This window comes from Zootoca vivipara, chromosome 2 (genome assembly GCF_963506605.1).
Source record: "Zootoca vivipara chromosome 2, rZooViv1.1, whole genome shotgun sequence".
NCBI lineage: Eukaryota > Metazoa > Chordata > Lepidosauria > Squamata > Lacertidae > Zootoca > Zootoca vivipara.
The window spans coordinates 15,145,882-15,167,364 of NC_083277.1; the positions used below are offsets into that span (position 1 = coordinate 15,145,882).

General features: G+C 45.7%; 1 protein-coding gene across 5 annotated transcripts in view; it reads left to right on the forward strand.

The window, feature by feature from the left end:
• The first annotated feature begins 580 nt into the window (after positions 1-580).
• DDR1 (discoidin domain receptor tyrosine kinase 1) overlaps positions 581-21,483 on the forward strand; it is a 273,948-nt gene continuing 253,045 nt past the window's right edge. For 2 of the 5 annotated variants that reach the window (XR_009557073.1, XM_035107356.2), the window contains exon 1: positions 862-1,167. The gene's annotated coding sequence lies outside the window, so the exon portion shown is untranslated. Of the gene's footprint in view, positions 700-860; positions 1,168-21,483 lie in introns of those variants that run through there. The other 3 variants (XM_035107357.2, XM_035107359.2, XM_035107360.2) reach the window with 3 other exon arrangements.

A 21,483-nucleotide genomic window follows, 5' to 3' on the forward strand; every position in this document is an offset into this window, starting at 1 on the left:
GGAAATAATTATCATTCTATTATACAAAGTTCATTACATATTAATAAATAATACTCCCACAACAAATTACATGTAGTTCAAACAACCACATACATATCTGTGCCTGTGTTTTCATTTTCTTCCTCCGTTTCCCACCGTCTCAAATTCTAGGTTTATTCCCGCATAGCAGGAGGTTGGGCTAGAGGACCCTGGGGGATCCCTTCAGACTTTACAATTCTCTGATTCTATAAAAGCACCTCCGGCCTCTTGTATTTTTTTTTTTACAGCGCCACGCATGCCATGGCATAGCAAACAGCTACAATAAAAGAAAAAGATCTGGAACGCTGATTGCTGCAGAGAAAGTTTCCCCTCGCTCCTGAGCAGGCTGGAGAAGTGGCGCTTTAAGAACACTTGGCTTTATCTTATCTTTCTCATAAAGAAATCACAGAGAGCTCCTTCCCAGGTTGCCCTTTTCTGTTCAGACAAAAAGCAGAGGGAAGAGAGACCTTTGCCCGACGACTTTCGGAGCTCAGCTTCGCCTTGGGGTACAGCAGCCCAGGAGGAGCCGCTGCTGCTGCCTCCACCCACCACCTCTGAAATAACCTCTCTCCCTCTCCTCTCTTGCAGGCGTAATCCAAGCGTCACCAAACTAGGCGAGGGGGGCCTCTCTTGGGATAGAGAGAGAAAAAAAAAACTGACCAACAGCTGAGCAAAAAAGGCGTGAGTTAATTTCAGAGAGGCTGGCGCGGTGGCGATGCGAAGCGAGAGGGGGCCGGGTGTAAGAAAGGAAAGAGGGAGGGAAGGAGGGAGGGAGGGAAGCGCGCGCGTTGCAACGCCTCCTGCGCCAGCCGGCCGCTGGAAGCAGCCGAGTCCCGCCCCACCAAGGACGGCCAAGGCGGGGAGGGGAAGAGAGAGAGAGCGCTATGCAAATCGAGCTGGATGAGATCAGCCGGGAGCAACTGGCTGTGCAACTTCGGAGCAGGACTCTTTTCCCTCGCCAGTTGCGCACGGCAGACGCGCTTTCTCTCTGCGCCCTGGTTCCCGGTTGGATTATTCCTCTTAGTGAGCCCCGGGCTGGAATTTCTATCTTTCTGTCTTGGCGGAGTTAATTATCTCTTTTATTTACGCCGCATTTTACCCGGGTGGATTTAAGCGCTGTTTGAGTTTGAAGAGGAGAATCCAGAAAAGGTAACCCCCCCCCCCCAATCTCCACTCCCGTGCGCCTTTTCCTTTCCTTCCTTTTGTAACCTTGAGCCAGTGTTGAAAGTGAGACGAACTCCGAGCGAGGCAGGAGGAGTCTATAAAGCAATGAAAACAAACTGGGGCTTCTTCCCAGTTCCGGGTCTGGGCTTGGCTTCAAGCCAGACTCACCTGCCGCCTGCTTGCTTTGTATACATACGTGTCAAGAGAAGTGGATTTGGGGCGTAGCGGGGTGTCCTCTGGAGTCTTGAGCTTAGGCTGCGTTGGGGCTCCCCAGCGCTTAGCAACAGAAGCTCCTCGGCGTCAGGTTTAACCTTTGGAACGTGCGAAGAAGAGTGCCCCTGATCATGGACAGAGTGCCTTTCTCTCACCGTGAAGGGCTGCGGCAGACATCGCGGATGGGCTGCGCTTTTGTGTGGCAATTAGCATGCAACCCAGCTCGCCCTACCCACGATTGTGTGCGCCACTGACTGCGCAGTGACTTGCACATGTATAATGTGTGTTCGTTTTCGAGGTCCTTTTATTTATTTATTTGCTTAAATTTCCCCTGCTCTCGATTGTACACTGCTCTTCTTAGAGTCGGCAGTGTGGTGTAGTGGTTAGAGTGTGGGACTAGGCTCTGGGCTGCACCTGTTCATGTCGGTGGGGGATTTTCACAAAGAGAGCTGGTGTATTGGAGTGGTTAGAGTGCTGGTCTAGGACTTGGGGAACCAGGGTTTGAGTCCACCTACCTCACAGGGTTGTTGTAAGGATGACATGGAGAGAGGAGAACCAGATATGCAGCCTTGAAGGAAAGGTGGTAGAGAAATGTAGTACTGTAATACATACTGAAATCGCTGCTAGCATTAGTGTACAGATATATATTTACATCTAACCACAGATGATTCAAAGATTGCACACTAGTTTGTGAATGTGAGTGCTTTCTGTATGGAAGGGTTTATTATTATTATTATTATTATTACCTGTGAAACATCCCAAGGCAACCCCAGCTAGGTTCTGTTCCCCCTGCACCCCCCTCCGGCTTTTTGGGATTAGGGAAAAACAGGTTTCCAAATACTATACCCCCTGCCCAGTACCTTTTATCTGAGACTTGGTGTCATTTCTGATCTGTGTTTCCCACAATGTGCATCTTGTAAAAACCGAGATCAAATTCCACCCTTTGATTGATTGATTTCCCTCTTCCCCACCCCTTTCATCTGGCTTTTCTGACTAAGGGGCTTTATGGCCAGGGGCCTGAAACTCCAGCATGTGCAAAGTTGCTCTTCATTTCCCATTTTTCAGCCTTTGCGCCAGCTGCTTTTCGAAAGGCAGGTGGGTTTTGAGCTTTCCTGCTGCTTGAAGATGGATGCACACAGAGAGAGCAGCTCTTAACCTTTCTCTCTGGTTCCAAGCAGGGAAAAAGAAGTGGCTCTCTTTCGGTTTGGGCATCCGAGAAATGCCCAACATTCTAACAGCGACAAATAATTCATTGGCGTTTTAATACAGCAACCGTGGACTTGAGTTTAGAAATTAGGACTATTACTATAATGCATCAGGGTTGCAATGCTAGCATTGTTGTGAGATTTATTATGGTGATTTTTTTTCAGGGAGAGCACACTTGAGCGCTTAGGAAGAGCACTGTGCATACAGTCAAGTATTATTATTATTATTATTTATTAACAGGGTTGGGGTTTATCGCAACAAGGCAGATTTCTGATGTTTTTAAACCACCTTGTCCTGTAATCACCATGTTTAATGAGCAGCAGCAGTAGCCAGAAGCCCCACATGGTTGAAAAGGGGGTTTAAACCGCCAGTGGGGATATTGGCTTGTATCCAACGTTTGTCATACTCAGTGTTCGAAATTCGCCAGGCACGTTTTTGCAACTGGCACAGGTCCAATTGCAATTGCATGGAGATCTGTGAAGGCCAGGTTGGCGATGGGCATCTCCATCTGGCTGGTCCCTCCAGTTTTCTTAAGCAGGTAAGCAGAGTAGCTTATTTATTGTGCTTATATTCCACCTTTTTCTCCAAGGAGTACATGATTCACCCGCGCGCCCCCCCATCTTGGTTAATCCCTATAACGACCCCCTTGAGGTAGGTTTAAGAGACTGTGACTGGACCAAGGTCACCCACTGAGGTCACCATTCCAGGTCCTAGTTTGACACTCTCTCCTTCTTTCTTTGGCGATCACTCGTAGCCGAGTAAGATTGTCTTCCATTAACACAGTTTTAACAATGAGTCCATAAGTGACTGTGGAAGCCAACTCTGGATCCACATGCCCTTCCACAGTGGGGACATTGGTTTCTGGGCGGGAGTTGATCACAGTGTGGATTTGCCAAGCGTGCCTTCCTCTTAGCACTTTTCTCCCTTGTGTCCTGAGTTTGAGTTTCTTCAGAGCCCATGACACCTTTGGTAAAGGAGTGCTCTCGGGCAAGTGTTTCCCAGTTGTTGGTGTTTATACTACATTTTTAAAAAATTGACTTGTCTTTAAACCTCTTTTGTTGGCCACCAGCATTATGCTTTCCATTTTTAAGTTCGGAATAGAGTAGTTGGAGTAGTTGCTTTGGAAGACGATCATCATGACCAGTCCAACGAAGTTGATGTTGAAGAATCAATGCTTCAACACTGGTGATCTTTGCTTCTTCCAGTATACTGGTATTAGTTCTCCTGTCTGAGGTCACCCTCCCAGGTTCTAGTTCAACACTCTAACCACTACACGACAATTGCTTCCTAGAGTACTTCCACTATGGGCAGCTATATAAATTAAGCAGGTAAATAAATATGGGGAAAGCAAATGTCACTTGAAGAAGGATCTGAAATATTCCCTTTGAAGTTTGAATTTGTTTTATTCTGGTTGGTTCCATTTGATGTTTTTAATGTGTTGTAAATGGCTTTGAGATTTTGTCTTTAAAACATAAAGTGGTATAGAAATAAAATGAATGCTAATACTGAAAAAAAATCATTCCGAAAGAAGATGATGGTTTAAGGTACTGTATGCCATTTGGCGATTAGCATAAATCTGAAGACCCATTAACATGAATAGTGAAGAGCAATTTTGGGTGTATTTCATTTCAGAGGTGTCTCTTCTGGGTAAAACTTAGTTGGGTCTGTGTGTGCAGAAGCGGACATGTGTGTGTTGCTAACAGTATTTAATTAGCCAAAGGACGGGGATCTCGGAGAAGGGTTGGGGATCCATGGCAGAGCACTTTCTTGGCTCTAGGTTGTGGGTTCAATTCCCAACACTTCCGGCAGCGCTGGGGAGATCCTGGGGAGCTTCTGCTGCCAGTCAGAGTAGACGACACTGAGCCGGTCAGACTCAATAGAAGCTTTGTGTATTCCTTGCTGTAACAGGCCCTGTCCCCCAATTGTTCTCGTAGTGGACCGTTGGATGCCTTTGGGAAAGGCTGCAACATAGGAGCGTCTCCACCCCCATCGTTCTGCCCGACACTGAGGTCCAGTACCGAGGGCCTTCTGGCGGTTCCCTCATTGCGAGAAGAAGCCAAGTTGCAGGGAACCAGGCAGAGGGCCTTCTCGGTGGTGGCGCCCGCCCTGTGGAACGCCCTCCCACCAGATGTCAAAGAGGAAAACAGCTACAGTGGTACCTCTACTTACGAATAACTCTACTTACGAATGCTTTTACTTACGAATGGAGCTCCGTCCGCCATCTTGGAAGCGGTTTAGATAGGATTTTTTCTACTTATGAATTTTTAGATAGGGTTGCTTCTGCTTACGAATTTTTTCTCCCAATGCATTCCTATGGGATTCGACTTACAATTTTTTTTGACTTACAAATGTGCGTTCGGAACGCATTAAATTCATAAGTATGGTACCACTACTACCAGATTTTTAGAAGGCATCTGAAGGCAGCCCTGTTTAGGGAGGCTTTTAATGTTTAATCGATTATTTCATTTTTCTGTTGGAAGCCGCCCAGAGTGGCTGGGGAAACCCATCCAGATGGGCCGGGTATAAATAAATTATTATTATTATTATTATTATTTGGCACTGAGGCAGCAGCACTGCCACAAGTCTTGCTTCCCAGCAACTGAAATTTGTTCCAGTGCTTTTTCTGCATGCTTAAGTTCCCTCCGGCCATCTGCATCCAGTGTTCAGGCTGGCGGAGGCTTTTCCAGGAGGGCAAACGGGTCCCTCTCCCACCAACCTCAAGTCCTCTTTAAGTCCGCGTCCACCTGGCGGCCTTTTGACCCTACATCCAAGGGGGTGAATGAAACTGCCTGCCAGCTTCTTCCTTCTTCTGGACCTCAGCAGGGAGGAGGATTGGGGCAAAGCCAGGATTCCTTGGCTCGGCCTGCCATTGGCTGCAGCAGCAGCACGTCCTGTGTGGGCTCCCAGAATCCCACCTTACCTGTTTGAATGACAACCAGCCAGTGAGGTCCGTTGCTTTTACACAGCCAAAAACGACACCACCCCAAGTGCAAGGGGGTGTCAGTAGGAGACCTGGGGGAACCCTGAGGTTTGTAGAAGTGCAATAAATCTTTATTTTGAGGGGTGGGATTCTAAAGTGTGTGTGTGTGGGAAGGCGGTGGAAACAACCCAATGCATACTAAGTGTGATGCTGCTGATTGTTTTGTGGTGGTTTTCCTTATTTCTTTATTTAGATTGATTGATTGATTGATTTCTGGACTGCCCTTCCCCAGAGGTGGCTACCAGAGCCGCCCAGAGTGGCTGGGGGAACCCGGCCAGATGGGCGGGGTATAAATAATAAATTATTATTATTATTACCAGGCAGCCCATAGTAAAAATGAAAATGAAAATAAAAATATAATGTTATTATTTATACTCTGCCCATCTGGCTGGGTTTCCCCAGCCACTCTGGATGGGGAATACAGTGGTACCTCGGGTTACAATCATCTTGGGTTACAGACACTTCAGGTTACAGACTCCGCTAACTCGGAAGTAGTACCTCGGGTTAAGAACTTTACCTCAGGATGAGAACAGAAATTGCGCGGCAGCGGCAGCGGGATGCCCCATTAGCTAAAGTGGTTCCTCGGGTTAAGAACGGTTTCAGGTTAAGAACGGACCTCCGGAACGAATTAAGTTCGTAACCCGAGGTACCACTGTATATCATAAAACAGAAAGCTTAAAATAATTCTCATGAAGTACATAGTTAACAACATCCCAGAAATGACTTTAACCCATCAGCTTCTTAAAAAAACCAGTGGAAAAGGAGTGTGTGTGTTTGTGAGATTGTGTGTTTTTAACTTGGTGTATTTTCTTTTTCCTCTGAGCTTTTGGCCCTTAATTTGGAGAGTAGCACTCTAGCTTCTATTCATGGGATGGGATTTGTAGTCCTGGCTTTCTGTTGTTGTTGTTGTTGTTGAGCTGTGTTTTCAGTCTTTTACAGTCATACCTTGGTTTAAGTACGCTTTGGTTTGAGTACTTTCAATTTAAGTACTCCTCGGACCCGTCTGGAACGGATTAATCTACTTTCCATTACTTTCAATGGTTAAGTTCGCTTCAGGTTAAGTGTGCTTCAGTTTAAGTACTCCGCGGACCATCTGGAACGGATTAATCCACTTTCCATTACTTTCAATGGTTAATAAAAAAATTCCTTCAGTAGCACCTTAAAGACCAACTAAGTTTATATTTTGGTATGAGCTTTCGTGTGCATGCACACTTCTTCAGATACACTTCAGATTCAATGGTTAAGTTCGCTTCAGGTTAAGTACGCTTCAGTTTAAGTACTCCGCGGACCATCTGGAACGGATTAATCCACTTTCCATTACTTTCAATGGTTAAGTTCGCTTCAGGTTAAGTACGCTTCAGGTTAAGTACAGACTTCCAGAACCAATTACACTCATACCTCGGGTTAAGTACGCTTCAGGTTGAGTACTCTGCGGACCCATCTGGAACAGATTAATCCACTTTTCATTACTTTCAATGGGAAAGTTCGCTTCAGGTTAAGTACGCTTCAGTTTAAGTACTCCACGGATCATCTGGAACAGATTAATCCACTTTCCATTACTTTCAATGGGAAAGTTTGCTTCAGGTTAAGTACAGATTTCCGGAACCAATTGTGTACTTAAACCGAGGTACCAATGGTCATGTTTTTAGGTTTCATTGTTGCTTTTTAACTTATTTTGGTGCAAGTTGCTTTGAGTTGCCTTCTAAGAAGAGTGACAAACAAATAAAATAAGTAAATAAATAGTAGAATCTAAAGTTAGGGCAAGATACCCTTCAGTTTGGAGATCATTCCACAGACAAAGCCTTAGGCTCAAATTCCCACTAAGCTAGGAGGTTCACTGAGAGGCCATGAGTCAGTCTGTCTGTCTCTAGATAGCCTACCCCACAGGCTTATTGGGAGGATAAAAGTGGTTGGAGCGAAGCACCTTGCGTTTTGCCCTGAACTCCTTCCAAGAAAGGCAGAATATAATAATATTCCTACCTGCTATATATTTTGGAAAGTTGCTTGTTCACTATTCGTAGGGACGCCTCCTTTAAAAATATCTTAACCACCTTTTGCACGATGGCTCCTGAGAACAAGGAGCGGGTTTGCTTCTGTGCTTGGATACGGTTGGCCACCATCAAGATGGCGGATGGAAGCTTTCCGAACACTGGTCTTTTTTTGTTTTGTTTATTAGAAGTCCCAGATAACTCTGGGTTTGAGGATGCTAGGAATAAAGAAGCGGGACGTGGAAGAATATGTTGCACTTGTTGTGTGCTCCTGTTCAGGGTTCCAGCTAACCGCAAGTGCCCATTTCCAGGACACTCCATTTATCTCCATTTCCTGTACCTCGTCCAGCAGCCACTCAGGATTCTGTGCCCACTGAGCATGCTCAGTTTTTTTGGGGGGGGGCTCCTTGCCTTTTACAGTGGTACCTCGGGTTACAGACACTTCAGGTTACAGACGCTTCAGGTTACAGACTCCGCTAACCCAGAAATAGTACCTCAGGATGAGAACAGAAATCGCGTGGCGGCGGCGCAGCGGGAGCGAAAGGCCCCATTAGCTAAAGTTCAGGTTCAGAACAGGTTAAGAACGGACCTCCAGAACGAATTAAGTTCTTAACCAGAGGTACCACTGTATTCCCCCTCCCTCCCCACTTCCTGTAGATTTCTGTGTACTTTGCAAATCTAGGGACTTCTGCAAGCTTGTGGATATCTTTCTTTTGTGCCTAGGATAGAGCTGTTTTTGGCTACATGAGGACCAGCGCTTGGGGAGTGAGCTCGCTATTAGCGATAATCCTCCCGGCTCTTGTTTCGTGATCACACCAGCGGTGGAGCCTTCAGTTCTGGTTTCTGTTTAGGGAGATTTTGCAGATAAGTAGCTGAGGCTGCAATTTGTCAAAGGCCGCACGCTACATGTGTAAATGAACAAGGCGGAATGGCATTAGCAATGCTCTCTGACCGCCTGACTCTCACATGTACACTTATTAGAAAGATGCGGCTGATTCCAGTTCCCTGACAATTGCACCTGTGAATACTCGTTTGCAAACAATATTTTTTTGTCTACCCACACTTTACATTCTCATATGTAGACATAAAACATTTTATGAGCACATCTTTAAAATGCCAATGCCTGAAGGGACTCTGAGTTCCTATTTCTTTCTTTTAAGCATTTTTTTTTTGCCCCACTCTTCAGTCAAAAAAGGCTCCCAGAGTAACAAAGAAGGCAGTCTCTGCTCTCGGAATCGAAAAGGCACGACACAAAAGGAAACGGGGATGGGGAGGGAAAAGAAAAACAAGCAAACACAAGCACCAATTAAACTACTAATTATAATTGATCTGCTGGAGTGTAGGAGATGTTTGCGCTTGTCTCTCAGCAGAACCGATGGAACAGCCGCTGCTTTCCGTATCTCCTTTTGCTGCAGCCTTTGTTCCTTTTTGATTCACCATCAGTATTGTTATTGTTTGTTATTTAATCAAAGTGAAAAGACCCCTGCCCCAAGGAGTTTACAATCTGCGTCTGGACCATGGGGAGATTGGGAACACGAAAGGAGGAGGAAATTGCCCAAGGAGAAAGGTAGAGGACAAGGCAACAAGATTTCCAGCATTCCTGGGCGGTTTGCTCCCTGCTGCACCGTTATGGTGTATCTCTGTCTGTAACTGTAATATGCAATAGTTAACTAAGCTGACATGTTAATAAAGGCAACATATCATTGATGGAGCACTCCACACGTTTAGGCGCCTCTGCCAATAATCACTCCTTGCGGGATGCGGTGGCTGAATCAGCAGTCTCTTAGATGGAAACCTTTAGGGAGCTGAGGTGAAGTTGTCTGGGGCAGTGTAAAATGATGAGCACAGCAAAAGGACATTAATAACATTCTCTGACAACCCAATATTCTCATGTCCATTGGGGCACATCAATGGACCCTTAACGCAAGCCTATCCCACGTTGGTGTGTGGTTGCTTCAGGAAAGATTCAGGTTTGAAAACAAGCAGTTCCGTGCTGCTGCAGATGTGAGACTCTCTAAGTGGCTTGCAATGCAAGTTTCTAGTCCTTAACATGGTTAAGAAGACAAGCTTGGGAGTGGGGCCCAGAGGGAAGGCAGGCTTCGGTATGCGGATCTCCATGATCTGGAAGAGCAAAATAAGCAACTTGATCCTGTGTTTTTGTGCTCAATTTATATTTCTAGATAAGTGAGCGTAGGTTGGCCTAATCAAGAATCTTCGCAATATAAAAGAGCAAGGAGCAAGCCTTTAAAAATGAATGGAGACCAGAATGCCCCTATAGTCACTTCCCACAAATGGTGGCAACTGCCACATTAACTCTGGAGTCCTATACATCTCTATGCAGAACTACAGTCGTACCTTGGAAGTCGAACAACCTAGTTCTCAAATGTTTTGGCTCCCGAACGATCGAAACCCGGAAGTGACTGTTCCGGTTTTCGAACGTTCTTTTGGAAGCGGAACGCCCTACAGGGCTTCCGTGGCTTCCGATTGGCTGCAGGAGCTTTCTGCAGCCAATCAGAAGCCGCACTTTGGTTTTCAAATGTTTTGGAAGTCGAAGGGACTTCCGGAACAGATTATGTTCAACTTCCAAGGTACGACTGTACAGTATTCGTTTGGTTATTAGCATTTCTAAACCACTTAGTATTTAAAAGATCTCTAAGCTGCACAGAGAAACCGAGCATAAATGCATAAATTGCCTTCCCACCAACACAAGGATTTTCACTTGTGTAATGGAACCTCCCCCCCACTCTTCTCCCCGTGCACATCCCGTGCCCCCCCCCCCAAATCTGCTCTGGAGGGTGGGTGAGCCCCAGAACAGATTTGGGGAGAAGGGTGGGGAGCTCTGTTGCAAAGGCTAAAGTCCTTGTGCTAATGGAATGTGCTACTTGGAAACCACCCAATAAATCAGTATAATAAAAACAAGAGATAACAAATGTAAAAGGAGCAAAGCAGCATCCTGAAAAGAGATTATTTTATAAAAAAAACATTCAGTAATAGTCAGCGAAAGGCTGGGCAGAACAACATGTCTGTACATGATGTTTGGAAACCACTGATGGATGTTGCTTCGCAAATGGCCAAAGGGTGATGGTGGAAAATGCCCATTTTCGGGTTGCCACTCTCTGAACTATTTGAGTTCAGTGGGAATTACTCTGAGCTAAATGAGAATAGGGTTGCAGTCTAAATAGCTTTTTAAAAAATGCACCTGTGAAGAATCACAAAAATCCATTCTCCATGTTCAGAGATGGTCTACCTCTGGCCACCAGATGTTAAGGATTTTTTTTATTTTTTTTTAAGGAATGGGAAGGATATCCTCATGGCGCCCTGCGTGTGACCTTCCCATCTGGCTGGCCACTGTCAGCTGATAAAACATTCGAGATTAGTGGACTCTTGGGTTGACCTAGCACGACAATCCTCATGTTCTGGGGAGGAAACTGAGGCTCAGTGTAATTTGAGAGGGCTTTGGCCTGTGAGGACAGCATGCTGGTTATTATATTACCCTGGACACAATCATCAGCTGAACACAGCCACCCCCCCCCCCAAATAAAGCTCAGGCCAAGGTTTCTTTCTTTCTTTCTTTCTTTCTTTCTTTCTTTCTTTCTTTCTTTCTTTCTTTCTTTCTTTCTTTCTTTCTTTCCATTTACCTAACTGCAAAAAGGGACGTGGGTGGCGCTGTGGGTTAAACCACAGAGCCTAGGGCTTGCCGATCAGAAGGCCGGCGGTTGGTGAGCTCCCGTTGCTCGGTCGCAGCTCCTGCCAACCTAGCAGTTTGAAAGCACGTCAAAGTGCAAGTAGATAAATAGGTACCACTACAGCGGGAAGGTAAACGGCGTTTCCATGTGCTGCTCTGGTTCGCCAGAAGCGGCTTTGTCATGCTGGCCACATGACCCGGAAGCTGTACGCCGGCTCCCTTGGCCAATAACGCGAGATGAGCGCCGCAACCCCAGAGTCGTCCACGACTGGACCTAATGGTCAGGGGTCTCTTTATCTTTACCTTTAACTGCAAAAAGTCCAATTTTAAAAGTGGATTCGTTGTGCTAAGGTGGCAGAATGCTTTAATCCAGGGGCCAGCAAACTTTTTCAGCAGGGGGCCGGTCCATTGTCCCACAGACCTTGTGGGGGGCCGGACTATATTTTGGAAGAAAAGAAATGAATTCCTGTGCCCCACAAATAACCCAGAGATGCATTTTAAATAAAAGCACGCATTCTACTCATGTAAAAACACACTGATTCCCGGACCATCCGCGGGCCAGATTTAGAAGGCGATTGGGCCAGATCTGGCCCCTGGGCCTTAGTTTGCCTACCCATGCTTTAATCCTCTCTAATTCAGGTATGTGTGTGAATTTCTCCTGCAAAATACTGACTAGCGGACCCCTCCAAACTTGCCGCTTTTTGCAGACGTATTTCACAATATGTCACTGATGCAATAGCAGGATGCCATTGGGTGGGTTTATACTGGGCCATCCATGAACCCCCCCCCCCACTTTTAGTTGTGCTACAGTGCTTCCTCAGTTTTGCCACACTGTTGCCATGTGGGAGGGCACTTTTGTGCTTTTGCATGACCAAAGCAAAAAAAAAAAAAAAAAAGCAAAACCCACACACTCAGAACATTTGCGGTATGATCAGAATTTCAGCAGGAAGTTAGGGGACATGCCCTGATTGGAAATGAAGCAGTATGTATGCCTCAAAACCGTTACACGTTCAAAACAGAATCGAAAGCTGTTCAAACCACGAAACACGAACAACCACCCTGACATCATCATGAGCACAAATAATCACAATTGCACAAGGAGGAGGATGTCTGGAGGGGCAGCCTTTATCTTAAGCTTGTGTATAAACCAGGGATGTCCAAAGTCTGTTTCGGGGCCTAATCCGGCCTTCCAGTTGGTTTAATCTGGCCTCTGTGGCAGTTTATTTCCTGGGGTAAAATCCTTAAAAAAGCTCAACAACTTCAGTCCTAAAAAAAGGTCAACAACTTTGGTTGGCCCCTTGATCGGCCCCCACGGCCCTTCGTTTCATCAAATCTGGCCCTCTTTGGAAAACATTTGGACACCACTAGATAAACCACTGAAAACAGCCTCTGTATGGTCATTGCGCTCTGGATACTTTCCACACAGCATTGGCCACTAAAAAGCAACAGGTAGTGCTGTCATCACAGAACTTCTTTGTACCAGGCGGAGAAATCATGCAGAGACTGGATGTTACGATTACGATGGAAAGCCAGCTCATAGACACTTCTTAAAGTTGGTACCTGTATGAGAAAAACATGCTTCCTGAGGCAGGGATCTGAATTTTTAAAATTTATTTCTCGCATCACTTTAGTTTCTTTCTTGTTTGGTATATTCTGGCTAGGCATTGCCAAGGGGTGTTCAGACAAATCACAGCTCTACGGTGCGCACTGGAGCAGGAGGACATTAGCTGAGTGGGAGAGCATCTGCTTTGCTTGCAGATTTCAATCCCCATCATTTCCAGGTATGGCTGGGAGAGATCTCTTCATGAAAGGCTGGAGAGCCACTGCCAGCTGTAGAGAACACTCGGCGAGCCAGTGGTCTGGCTCAGTGTAAGCCACTTTCCAGTGTTCTTATGCTTTTACATATGGTAAGTCCTAGTTGTAGGCTAGCAGGCAATGGGAAAGACCTTTCTCTGCCAGAGACCCTTGGAGAGCTGCTGCCAGTCAGAGCGGACGGTGCCAGGCTAAAGTAGCTTCCTGGATAGCGTTGCTGCTTTGACCGGTGTGCTGGCCTGCTATCGGTCTTTTCTTACATTTGCTAAGACAGTTCATAGTTCTGTGCTGGGCTGGGGGATTTGCAGGCCTCCGGGTGTTGCTGGCAACCACGACTCCCATCACCCCTGGCCAGCTGTGGTACCAAGTTATCAGCTGGGTGGGTTGCCATACCCTGAAGAGTTATGTGGAAGAGTAAATGCAGCTTTTCTCTCCTTATAACCCCTGCATGACCACCTTCTCTTGCTGAGATTCTTTCTTCTGAAATGTAATTAAATACCCAGGGGCTGCTGTGCCCTCCTTTGCATCTCCTCACGCCATGTGGCATTCTTTTCATTACTACAGCTGTTGTGCTGTGTGTGGGTTGGGTTTCTTCACATGCTGTGGGTTTGATCTGCAAGGGATATTGCTGGGTTGTTTTGTGTGTGTGTCCATTTTTAAGAAAGAGATGGGACTTGTTTGGCGTCTTGGGAAATTACGGGTTGCACCCAGTTCTGCCGTTTGTCTCCTTTGGCATATTCGGAGAGGTAGACTGCGTTTGGATCTGGGCAAAGACTGATGGCTAGATAGAACCTCCACTTCCAGAGGCAGTCTACCTCTGAATATGCCAAAGGAGACTTTGTAACAGAAAAGGGCTTGATGAATCTCACCCTCTCTCCAAGCAACGCTTGATTTTCAGTGAAAGGCCCCAGAATTTTCTCTTCTCCCACCCACCCCATCTCATATTTATTATCAGAGGACATTTATTTTGGCATAAAGGGTGGTATTCCATGCCAGTCCTACTCAGAGTAGACCTACTGAAGTTGCTAGACATGCCAAAAACATCTTAGTTTTAGTGAGTCTTCCCTGAGTAGTTGGAGGCAACGTCATGGGGATACACCATCTTTTTCTCTCTCTCCACTCTTTGGCCGGGATCCTGTGCCCTTAAGGACTGTGCAATGGGCAGAAATTCAGGTGCAGCTTCCCCCATTGCTGCATGCTCGTGTGAGGAACTACTGCACCTGTTGAATGTGGGCCTGACGCCTGCAGAAAAAGGCCACCTTATTCGCCTTGTGTCTTGTCTCACAATCTTATGTGGTGGGAGTAAAATTTAGAAAGGGACCGGAAAGTATAGTACTGTAGTTGATTTGTTTAGCGTGCCTGGTCCCAAAACTTCCAGTTACTGTATAGTCAAGGAAACAAAGTCTTCAGGGTTTGCTTCCCCCCATCCAAACTGCGCCCGGCCACCTGGCTGGCTGCTCAGTGGTGCTCCGAGGCCAGGAAAACCCCGGAGCCAATGTAGGGAGGAGGAGGAGGAGGAGGAGGAGGAGGAGGAGGAGAGGAGAAGAAGAAGGAAGAGAGAGAAAGAGGAAGGAGAAAAAAGAGGAAGAGAGGTAGGAGAGCACCGGGAGGGCAAGGACATGTGGCCGAGCCCAGGCCCAACCTGAGCCTACTCCACGGCTGCTAGCGCTCCAAGAGAGCAGGCCGGGGCGCAGAGGAAGATCGCACGACAGAGGAGACCACAGAAGGGAAGATATTAATTCTTAAATTTTTTAAAATACCATTAAAAAACAACAACTTTTTTTCTCTTTTCAAAAGAACAACATGTCCCCAAATTCTTTGGGAAAAATCTGGTAACCTTAGGGTAGGACCCAAACCATTCAAATTACAAGGAAGGAGATTCTGACTCAACATTAGGAAGGACTTTCTGACATTAAAAGCAATTTGTCAGTGGAACAGCCTCCCTCAGGAGGTGGCAGGCTCTTATTCATTGGATGTTTTTAAGCAGAGGTTGGATAGCCATTTTTTCAGGGATTCTTTGGTTGTGATTCCTGCATTGCAGAGGGTTGGACTAGATGACCCTCGGGACCCTTCCAATTCTATGATTCTATGTATTTTATTTTGGTGCTTGTAAACTGCCTTGGAAGTCCCACTGAAGGGGCAGCATGTGCATCCTTTAAAAACACACACACACACACACAAAAACCAGGAATCTAACCAATGCCTAGTGCACGAGAAAGAGAGCATTAAAGCCATTAAAAGGAAAAGAGTTAATAAAAAGCATGTTTGGAGGGCGATCTCTAAGTGATTGTGGTTTAACTTTAGGGAATCCGGTTTTCAGAGGAGAATGGTGCAGATAATCCCTCCGGCCGCTTTCCAAATTTATGAATAATGTAGACGCACTGGCTGGAGCCGAGGGAGGGCTTGAGTTCGGGTCTTGGCACGAGGGGCCTTGTCCTAGCAAGAGAGCTGGATGCTCGCCAAAAAGGTGCAGTGGAGAATATGCGAACACCAAAAACACTAAAAAAGAAAGGGTGATGTAATTGACAATTGCCTAAATATAACCGTGCAAGAATTAGCATAAGGCCCATTTATATCGCAGACTCTACCCTGCGCATTGCGACGTTTTGCAGAAAATAGAAAAGCAAAGTTGACATTTTAATGTGCACTACCAAATATCTCGAAATGCAAACACTTGTCTCTGATGAGAAACAACCGCCACCACCTGTTGCACAGCAGTACTGACCTGTTCGAACACTGTGACTGCATTCGGAAACAATGCTAAACCAGAGTTTATTGTCATGGGGATGAGCCGCCAATAGTCTTTACTCTCCCTCCTCTCCTTCCTTCACACATGGGGGGAGAAAATTAGAAGCTTCCAATTGAGATTAGTTTGCTGTTTGAGTGTAAACCACAGTTCAGGCACAATGGCGAGCTCTGACTAGCGGTCGAATGCAACTACAGTCGTACCTTGGTGCTCAAACTCCTTGTGACCCGAACGTTTTGGCTCCCAAACGTCGCAAAGCCGGAAGTGAGTGTTCCGGTTTGAGAACGTTCTTTGGAACCTGAACGTCAGACGCAGGTTCCGTGGCTTCCAATTGGCTGCAGGAAGCTCCTGCAGCCAATCGGAAACTGTGTCTTGGTTTTCAAATGTTTTTGGAAGTCAGACGGACTTCTGGAACGGATTCCATGCGAGAACCAAGGTACGACCGTAGAAGCTTCTGATTTCCCCTTACAGATGAAGGAAGGCAAGGAAGTACTGCACAAGCCCAGGGTTTATGGCTGCCTCTGCACATAATGTTGACATATGATTTAATATTGCATCTGAAAGCAGCCAGTATGTATATGGCAATAACATCAAGAATTTGTATGGATCAGCACAATGCAGTAACTCCCCCTCCCGAAGTATGTGTTTGCAATATTGAGGATTCATATTAAAATTTTCTCTTTATTAGATGCCCGAATCCTGTGTTGACATTTGCAAGGGAGAAGGGGAGTATATGGGTGCTTAACCCATCCTCTACTCCCTTTCATTTTCCTTGGCAACCCCCCCCCCAATCCAAACTGCTAGACTGTGATCTGGGTGTTGTGTAATAATCAGCCAGTAATCTGTTTTAATTTTCATGTGGCTTTTACTGTATTACAATTGTTGTTGACCGCTTTGCTTGTTGTTGGTTTTTTAAATGAAATCACGGTATGCAAATTATTATTTTTTATAAATAAACAAGACTACTTTTAAAGTTAATTTAATTTAACAAGATTTGTATAAACCCTGTATAAGCAGATTTTGCATGGACAAAAGTACCTTAAAGTGGTTTACAAAAAACAGTATGAAATACACGTGAGAAAATATAAAATCAGACTTTGAAATCAAATGGACGTAAAATCTACCAAAATTTAGATAAACCGGGAGCTTTTGAAGCTAACATATGTAATAAAATCACATGACTGCGTAGGCTTGCTTAAACAAAAAAGTTTTGAATAGGTGCCTGACCGAACAGCAAAGGCCTGATATCAATGGGCAGGGAGTTCCAGGGATGCTTCTGCCATACTAAGGGATTGATTCTTTTCAGGAGAGCAACAAACATTATCTGACACATGATTACCAGTGCAGAGGAACACCCCCCCCCCCGCTCTGCCTCATCACCCCTACTTTCAGTTTTGCACATTGGAGAGGAGCAAATGATTGGGAAACCCATTATTCTCGTGACTTCCGTTTGTAGGTATGCACACCAAACACCCCTGCCTTATGTGCATTCCGGAGAATTTTCTTCTGTGTTACCGGTAAATGTATCCCTTCCAAACTCACCTGGTGGTTTTAGGCAAAGTGCTGCCGCAGCTGCTACACCGCATAATGCTACATGGGAGTAAAAACTCTTACTGTTGTTGCTGCTGCTGCAGTAAAAACATTTGCAGTAGTAGTACAGTCGTACAGTACCTTGGATCCGGTACCTTGCGAGTGGAAAGTTTTGGCTCCCGAACGGTGCAAACCCGGAAGTGAGTGTTCTGGTTTGTGAAAGTTTTTTCAAACCCGAGCGTCTGACAGGAGCTTCCTGCAGCCAATCGGAAACGGTGCCTTGGTTTCTGAAAGTTTTGGAAGTCAAGCGGACTTCCGGAACGTATTCCATTTGACTTCCGAGGTACCACCGTAGTAGCATTTATTTACATCTACACGTATCTTTCCCCCAAACAGCTGAAGTTGGTGTACAAGAGTCTTTGTCTTATGAGGTAGGTTAGGCTGAGAGATGGGGACTGGTCCCGCCCAGTGAGCTTCATGACTGGGTGGGAGATTTGAACCCAGGCCCTAGTCCAACACTCTAACCCATGGGTAGGCAAACTAAGGCCTGGGGGCCGGATCTGGCCCAATTGCCTTCTAAATCTGGCCCGCGGACGGTCCGGGAATCAGCGTGTTTTTACATGAGTAGAATGTGTGCTTTTATTTAAAACTAGCTGGCTCTGCACGCGTTGCTGTGTGTTAGTCTGTGAAATGAGGGTAATAGCCCCCCTTCAGATCCCCCTGAGCCTCAGAGTCCTCCTGAGTCGAGGCGAGATACTGTGGAGAGGGCAGGTTTCATCCCTGTGTCTCCCCCCACCCTGTTCTGACCCATTACGTATCCCTCCCTCCTATTCGGCCCCCCACCCCCCTGGCAGGCCCCTACCTCCACTTGGCAATGTTGGGCCTTGTTGCTGGAAAAGGCCTGTTTTCAGTTGGTTTGGTCTTCAACACCTCTGCCGGATGGATGGATGTGAGTGGTGGATCTCGTGGTGGAGGCGGGGTTTGTGGGTGTGGTGTAGATTTCACAGGAAGGGAGGGGGTGTACTGTGGGAGGAAATCCACTTGAGGGCGCTGTTTTACTTTGTGGAAAAACAGGTTTCTACCTGCCCAGGTGTGAATTTTTTTTCTAACAACACTCGGGGAGTGGCCTGGATCATTGTGTCAAAAATTCAGGACGATCGGTCAAGCGGTTACAGAGAAAAGTGGATCCCGCACTTTCACGATTTTTACATTTTTATGTATATAGATTCACCTCTGTGTTTATGGGGCATATGAGTTCATTCATTTTTTTTTTTCAAAATATAGTCTGGCCCCCCACAAGGTCTGAGGGACAATGGACCAGCCCCCTGCTGAAAAAGTTTGCTGACCCCTGCTTTAACCACTACCCCACAGTGGCTGTTGCAGGGCTTAGGGAAGGCCACCGGACAGGATGGCAGTTTCCATTTGCTTGCCTGCTCCATTCATACGTAAAAGGCAGAGTTGCGAGGGTCGGATTTTAGCATTGAAAGGGATGAACGGGTAAAGGGGGTGCTAAACTTCCCTCCCGCAGCCTTAACTTCCCTTTCCAGCTCACTTCCAGTACGAGAGGCAGACTGGCAGATTTTGGTGAGGTAAAGCGAGGCAGGGAGGGTTTAGTTCCTCTCTCTTGCGTGCCCTTATGGATGCTAAAATTAGATAACCCCCACCTGCTTTGAAAACATGAGCAGGGCTGTCAAGTGAGCCAGCAAATATGGTTCCCGCCATTGTGTCTAGCCTAGCCCTGAGATATGTGAAGTGCTTTGAGCAATCCTAAATAATTGTACTATTATCCCTACTCGCTATTAACATTCAGCTGCAAAATGTGGGTATTTTGTCCAGGGCTAGTGGGGGCCTTTTGCTTTCTGTTGTTGCATGAATTACGTTTCAAATTCTCGACAGGGATATGAGCGTCAAGGCGAACAGGTGGAGAGATCCATTGTGGAGGGGGGGGGGGGAGAATTGTTTCCTGTGGGCTTTATCTCTGAAGCTAGACAGCGTCACAGTGTGAAATTCTGGGCAGTCCAAAAATGGAGTTACTAATAAACAGGATGCTGGGGCTACCTTCGCTATAGGGCAGCAAAGGCCACCCTATAATTAGAAGGGAGCATTGCTTGGCGGAGACGCAGAAGTCACGTAATCCCACATGGATCCCCTTATTCCGAATTGCTTTTCTTTTCTAAAACTGATCTCCAGGGAACAGCAGTGGTGTTAGTCATACTCAAGAGTAGACCTGTTGAAAGTAAGGAACACAACAAACTTAGGCCCATTAATTGCAGTGGGTCTAACCAGGGTGGATTTGATTCAAATCAATTAAAATCACGATTTAAATCACTAGTCAGTAAGACTTGATTTAAATCTTTCTTTCTTTTTTTAACAGAAAGACTCATTCTTGCTGGTATAAACTTAATATGTACAACCAGATGAAAGTTTCATTTTTAGAATAATAATTTTTCAGAGTACCGTAGTTTTTACAGTTATATCAAAAATTACTGATCTGGTGATACCATTAGAAATACATAGACAGATAATTATGAAATTATTGTGAGGTTTAATAAGTTAACTGTTTATATTTTGACAATGACAAACCTAGACAGCATCTTAAAAAGCAGAGACATCACCTTGCCTACAAAGGTCCGTATAGTTAAAGCTATGGTTTTCCCAGTAGTGATGTATGGAAGTGAGAGCTGGACCATAAAGAAGGCTGATCGCCGAAGAATTGATGCTTTTGAATTATGGTGCTGGAGGAGACTCTTGAGAGTCCCATGGACTGCTAGAAGATCAAACCTATCCATTCTTAAGGAAATCAGCCCTGAGTGCTCACTGGAAGGACAGATCGTGAAGCTGAGGCTCCAATACTTTGGCCACCTCATGAGAAGAGAAGAATCTTTGGAAAAGACCCTGATGTTGGGAAAGATTGAGGGCACTAGGAGAAGGGGACGACAGAGGACGAGATGGTTGGACAGTGTTCTCGAGGCTATGGACATGAGTTTGACCAAACTGCGGGAGGCAGTGCAAGACAGGAGTGCCTGGCGTGCTATGGTCCATGGGGTCACGAAGAGTCGGACACAACTAAACGACTAAACAACAACAACATTTTGACAACTTTTCTGCTGTACTTTATTGGAAGGAGAAAAATAATCATTTCCTTAATAACAATTGATTTAACTAAAGCAATAACATAGCATATGTATCCATGTTTGTTAAGTGAGGTGGTTAAACTTAAAACAAAACAAAACCATAGACTGAGTTTTAGCACACATGAAAACCTAAATCCTTATTTCCTGATGTATAGCCTTTGGACTATAATATCAATAACAGCAACAACCTCTCTCAACTCCCGTAAACAATACTCCAGCCAGAGAATCTGTTCAACAGCTTCAGCTTTTGTAGTTGGAGTCAGTCAGCACTCCACTCTCCCAGGCCAGATGGGAAAGGGCCAGCAAGGCAGGGTGCAGCTCTTACAGGGCTCACAGCCGAGATGGTCTCATTTAAAACAACACAGAGAAAAACTTAAAAACAATTTAAAAGCAGCTGCAGGCCAGGCGGAAAGAGGCAAGGGCACGGCCCTTCAGATCCTTAGCAGTCAGTCCTCCCTGCTTATATGCATGATGTGCTACTGTTAATAACAAAGGCATATGATCGTGAATGGAAACTGACCATAGGGGAACTATCTGATACAGAGTTAGATTATTGGCCCATTTAACTCAGTAATTCTAGATTTGAGCTCCTCCTTTTTATTATGATCTCTGCACTTGATGCTTTCGGGGTGGTTATACATGATCCCTCTTTCAGTATTATTTGCGCCTGCAAACGTTTTGTTTTTTATTCTTAAAAAAAAAAAACATTTTCACACCGCTAATTCACAAAGAAGCTGTCAAAGCGGTTCACAACGACTGTACATGAAACCATACAATACAAAACCATATCAGTAAGTTAAAATCAGAGAAATCACATACTGTAGCTACGGTGGGTGTGTTCTTAATTGCCTGTATAAGACCGATGGAATAGAAAAGTTTTCAGCAGGTGTTAAAAGTTGGGATGGTCTCATGGCTTCATTTCCAGCCAGCGCATATCCTGTTGTTTGTTGTTAAGTCGTTTAGTTGTGTATGACTCTTCGTAATCCCAGAGCACGCCAGGCATTCCT